General features: G+C 40.2%; 1 pseudogene across 1 annotated transcript; it reads left to right on the top strand.

Moving 5' to 3' along the window:
- Positions 1-1,186: 1,186 nt before the first annotated feature.
- On the top strand, positions 1,187-3,309 carry LOC306639846 (nucleolin-like; annotated as a pseudogene). The gene is made up of 2 exons: positions 1,187-1,603; positions 1,764-3,309. The product of its transcript is annotated as a nucleolin-like (transcript).
- The last annotated feature ends 2,812 nt before the right edge of the window (positions 3,310-6,121 follow it).

Raw genomic sequence — 6,121 nt, 5'->3', positions numbered from 1 at the left:
GCAAAGGAACACTCTACAATTTTCAACATAATTGATGCTCAATTTATACGTTTAACATATGAAACTAAGAAAATAAAAATTTCCTGAACTATAGTTTTACATTTAAATTCTTATTATAGATTATATTTCTTTTGGGTGAAAATAATAGAACTTGTTTAAGTCAAAAAGACTGTCACTCATTTTGACTAAATTTAGAAATTTATTATCTCACATAACATGAAGTCCAGCAGTACAATGAACATCCATCTGTTCCTTCTGTTCTTTGTTTTTCTTTTCACTTTCTTCTTTAGGGGTCAAGCGGGGGGGTGCTGGTATTGGGGATTAAACCCAGGGGCACTCTATCACTAAGTTATATCCCCAACTCTTTTTATTTATCATTTTTAGGCAGGGTCTCACTAAGTTACCCAGGGGGTTCTTGAACTTATAATCCTCCTGCCTCAACCTCTCAAGTAGCTGGGATTGCAGGCGCGGCCACTGTGCCTGGCTAGGATGGACTTCTGGTACAGTATCTCTGGGCTCAGGCTCTACTCTCTGTGAGTCTCTTGGTTCTACCCTTCTCGGTGTGTGGCATCACCTTATTCACATGTTACAATTCAGAGCAGTAAGTGGGACATTATTTCCTTTTTGTGGGGCCTGAAGAAACCTCTTTCAAAAGCCCCTCAGCAGCAGCATCTTCTGTTAGCACAAAAGGACCAGGTCGTATGAAAATTTAAGGGATCAGCTCAGCTCTTTTATTCAGGAACGAAGTTTTATGCAGGAATGGGGTATGCAGGAACGGGGTGACGTGCTTCTAAGGGACACACTTTCCTGGTGGAAAATGAGCACTGGCCATTGATGATTTAGTGAGCGTGCACTCAGGAATTTGGGTTTTGGGGTTGGGGGGTCTGTGGTCAGCACCTGGAAAGGATTTACCTTGGAAGAGATTAATGTTTCCCAGAGACTATCATTCTAGGTTTGATGAAAGACTTTCTCCCCACCTGTGGCCAGCATCTGAAAAGGATTTATCTAGAAAGAGATGAAGGCTATCAACTTACGGCTTTCTTTTTCACTCCCTTTTCCCAGGCTGTACTATCTTGGGGTTTTTCATTTCCTATACCTAACATCTTCAGTACTTGAGGGCCTCCATCAATGTCGCTTCAGTTCCTCTAGGTTCATCTGTCACTCCCCTGCCACACACTTTGCTGTGATGCTGAAGCTTGCAAAGGCCAGTAAAAATCAAGTTGACACGAAGAAAATGGCTCCTCCCTCAAAGAAAGTAGAAGATAGTGAAGAGGAGGAAATATCAGAAGATGACAGTAGTGGATAAGAAGTTGTCATCCCTCAGGAAAAAGGTAAGAAGCTACCAGAACCCCAGCAAAGAAGGTGGTGGTTTTCCCAACAAAAAGTTTGCAACTGCCACACCTACCAAGAAAGCAGCTGTCACCCCAGGCAAAAAGGCAGCAGCCACACCAACCAAGAAAAACTTACACTAGTCAATCAAAGCAGTTGCAACACCTGGAAAGAATGGAGTCACTCTGGGAAAAGCATTGGTAGCAGCCCCTGGTAAGAAGTGGGCAAAAAATGCCAAGAATACTAAGAAGGTGCCTGGGGTTGTAGCTCAGGGGTAGCAAGCTAGCCTAGCACATGTTAGAACCTACATTCAATCCTCAGCACCATATAAAAAATAAAATAAAGGTATTAAGTCCACCTACAACTAAAAAATAAATGAAAAAAAAAAAAGAATGCTAAGAAGGAAGCCAGAGATGATGGGGGGGTGATGTCAGTGAGGAAGATGAAGATGAGGATGAGGATGAATTCGAACCAGCAGTGATGAAAGCAGCAGCTGCTGCCCCTGCCTCAGAGGACAGCGGTGATGATGAGGACGAGGATGAAGATGATGAGGAAGAGGAGGATGAGGAGGAAGATGACTCTGAAGAAGAAGCTATGGAGATCACGCCAGCCAAAGGAAAGAAAGCTGCTGCCAAAGTCGTACCAGTGAAAGCCAAGAGCATGGCTGAGGAGGATGAAAATGACGATGAAGAAGCGGAGGAGGAGGAGGAGAAAGAAGAGCCAGTCAAGGAAGCACTTAGGAAACAAAAGAAGGAAATGACCAAACAGAAGGGAGTTCCTGCAGCCGAGAATCAGAAAGTGAAAGGCACAGAACCAACTACATCTTTTAATTTCTTCATTGGAAACCTGAATGCTAACCAATCTACTCCTGAACTAAAAATTGGTCTCAGTGAACTTTTCTCTAAAACTGATCTGGCTGCTGTGGATGTCAGAATTGGAACAACTAGGAAGTTTGTGGATTTTGAATCTGCTTAAGATCTGGAAGAAGACTTGGAACTCACTGATTTAAAACTTCTTGGCAATGAAATTAAACTAGAAAAAACAAAAGGAATAAAAGTAAGAAATGTCAAGATGCAAGAACACTTTTGGCCAAAAATCTCCCTCACAAAGTCACTCAGGATGAATTAAAAGAAATGTTTGAAGATGGCATGGAGATCAGACTAGTCAGCAAGGATGGGAAGAGAAAAGTGATCGTTTATATTAAATTTAAGACAAAAGCTGATGCAGAGAAAAGCAGGGAACAGAGATCCATGCACGATCTATTTCCCTCTACTACACTGGAGAGAAAGGTTGAAATCAAGATTATGGAGGTGGAAAGAACGCACTTAGATTGGTGAATCAAAAACTGGTTTTAAGCAACCTGTCTTACAATGCAACAGAAGAAACTCTTCGGGAAGTATTTGAGAAGGCAACTTTTATCAAAGTACCCCAGAACCAAAATGCCAAATCTAAAGGGTATGCATTTATAGAGTGTGCTTCATTTGAAGATGCAAAAGAAGTTTTCAATTCCTGTAATAAAAGGGAAATTGATGGCAGAGCAATCAGGCTAGAATTGCAAGGATTCAGGGAATTGTCTAACCCAAGAAACCAGTCATCAAAAACTGTGAAAAGTCTGTCTGAGGACACCACCGAAGAAACCTTAAAGGAATTATTTGATGGCTCTGCTTGTGCAAAGATAGTCACTGACAGGGAAACCGGATTCTCCAAAGTGTTTGGATTTGTAGACTTCAACAGTGAGGAAGATTCCAAAACCGCCAAAGAGGCTGTGGAAGGTGGTGAAATTAATGGAAATGAAGTTACCCTGCACAGGGCCAAGCCTAAAGGGGAAGGTGGCTTTGGAGGCCAACGTGGTGACGGAGGAGGCAGAGGTGAATTCCTTGGCAGAGGCCGGGAAGGTTTGGAGGGCCAGGAGGCTGCCAAGGAGGCAAAGGGGAAGGAGAAGACCACAAGCCACAAGGAAAGAAGACCAAGTTTGAGTAGTTTCTTCTGTCCCTGTCTTTCCCTCTTCTGTTTGAAAGAAATAACTCTGGGTTTTTAACTCTGTTACCTGTTCAATGACAGAGCCTTCTGAGGACATCCCAAGATAGTATACAGTCCTGTGGTCCATTTGGAAATCCGTATTGATGATTTTTCAAAGGAGAAACCCTGTTGGGTTTTTTTTTTTTAATTGTAAACAAATGGGATACATTTTGATTCTCTGTACATGGAGTAAAGGCATACCATTCGTGTAATCATAAATTTACACAGGGCAATGTTGTTTGATTCATTCTGCCATTTTTCCCCCTTCCCCCCCACCCCACCCTGTTGGTTTTGACTGGATATTCAGATAAACTTTTTAAAGAGATGAGTGATAGAGCTTACCCCAAATCTGTAAGTTTTGAATTTATATTGTTTCATCCCATGTACAAACTGATTTTTTTCCTACCAAAAAAAAATCCCCTCAGCAGACTTTAACTCACATCTCATTGGCCAGAACTATGTCACAAGTCCATTCCTAAGTCCACCACTGGTGAGGAGAATGGGACTTCTTCCACTTTTATTAATTATCCAAGAGTGAAATAAATGTTGGGAGTCTGTCCATACAAACTCAAAATTTCTTAATCCAAACTGCAACCATTGTAACACACCAGACAGCATACAAAAACACAAAAATAAAATAATCACAAAGCTATAACTATACTTAAATATTGTTTTAAGCTATTAAAATCAAGGATTTAATACTTATTCTTATAAGTAATATTTATTTGGATACTTTTCTTGTTAATATTTGTGGTAACATTACTAAGGTCCCAAATTAAAATAATACCATCTCATACTATCCAAGGTTGTAGGTTATTTATGCTAGGTGTTTATTTGTAGTTGATTTCTGACTGGAACATATCTGGGACTCTAAATCTAAATTTTAGTTGGCAAGCATCAGGATGCCTTCTCCACCCTTTTTATAACAGTTTTATTGAGATGAAACATCATGTGCCATACAACTCATTCATTTAAAGTATACAACACAATGTTTTTTAGCATACTTACGTTAGTTATCTTTCTGTTGCTGTGACAAAATACCTGAGAAAATCAATTTGGAGGAAAGGTTTATTTTGACTCATGGTTTCAGTTTATGATCATTTGACTCTGTTGTTTCTGAGCCTGTGGCAAGGCAGAAAATCATGGTAGGGAATTGCTCACCTCATAGTGGCCAGAAGGAGAAAGAGAGAGAGAGGTAGGAAGGGACAGGCACAAAATGTATCCTTTCAGGGCACATCCCCAATGACCTATTTCCTCCAACAGGCTCCACCTCCCAAAGTCTCCACCACCTCTCAATAACCCATTAAGAATCCATAAGTGGATTAATCTATTCATGAGGTCAGAGCCCTCAATGACCCAATTACCACTGGAAGACCCCACCTCTGAAAACTGCTGCATTGAGGACCACACTTTCAAACCATGAGTTTTGGGGGGATTATATTCTGAATCGTGAAACCATTACTGTATTCAGTTGTAGAATGTTTTCATCACTCCAGTAAGAAACCCATCGGCAGTGACTCTCCATTTCCTCCCTCCCAGCCTATGTAACTATCAGTTTACTTTCTGTCTCTGTGGATTTGCACATTATGGACATCTTATGCACACGGAATCATACACCATGTGGAGGCTGTCCTTTTAAATGTTCAACTTTACTCGCTCTATCAGTGATGCTTGTCGCACCTAGACCTTCATAGGGAATTTCCCAGAGTTAAGTATTTTAATGTTTTGCTTAGTTAGTATTATATAATTAATTGTTCTACCTTTATGATTTTTTTTTTTTTTTTTTTTTTTTTTTTTTTTTGCGGTGCTGGGGATCGAACCCAGGGCCTTGTGCTTGCAAGGCAAGCACTCTACCGACTGACCTTTATGATATTTTGATCCACTTGTTTGGAATGACTAAAAATATAACATACCTAATATATTAGGAATCTACTCTTTCCCTTCCTCCCCTCCTTACTTTCTTCCTTCCACAAATAATACTGAACATCTTCTCTGTGTTAGGCTTTGTGCCAGGCACTGGGGATCTAACAATGAATGTGCAGGCATGGCCTTTCCCTTGTGGATGTAGTGCCTGATAGAGGTCCTGTTTCTCCTGCTGGTGGCCCGAAAGGGATCTGCCCTGTGAGTGCTTCTGGGTTAGCATTTCTGAACTATCAACTGTGGCCTCTGAGTAGCTTCCTTCTCCTCCCCACACTTTGTTCCTTTTCCTACTTTCCTCCCATCTAACCCATAACCTACTGATCTTCACATGTATATGACCATCATCTTTGCAAACTTTTACATATGTGCATGCTCAATTATCTTATTAATAACAACTCATGAAATAGACATTTACCATACCAGATTTTCTTTGTTATCAAGCTTTATTTGATCTGTTTAGCTATTCATTTATTTCATACTTATACCCAGATTCTTCCAAAAACGGATTAAAATTGAAGCAGAACACAGGTCACTTATAAAGAGCCAAGGTATAGACATGCACAATTAACTGGAAAGTCTGTCTGACAGTTGAGTGCTAAATTTATTTTGGACCAAAAATGAATGCAAACAAATTTGCATCATTGAATAAAGTTCTGGATGATGGTAGATGATTCAAACAGAGATTATAAAAGACAAGAGGTTATCAGAATAGATTTGATTAGGAGTTCAGAGTTAATGAAGTACATGGTAGAGCAGATTACTTTTTTTTTTCTTGAATTGAATCCAGGGGTGCTTTACCACTGAGCTACATCCCCAGCCTTTTTCACTTTTTTATTTTGAGACAGGGTCTTAC

The sequence above is a fragment of the Sciurus vulgaris genome (assembly GCF_902686455.1).
Source record: "Sciurus vulgaris genome assembly, chromosome: 11".
Classification (NCBI taxonomy): domain Eukaryota; kingdom Metazoa; phylum Chordata; class Mammalia; order Rodentia; family Sciuridae; genus Sciurus; species Sciurus vulgaris.
The sequence above is the reverse complement of the archived record's forward strand: the minus strand, read 5'-3'. Positions and strand labels throughout refer to the sequence as shown.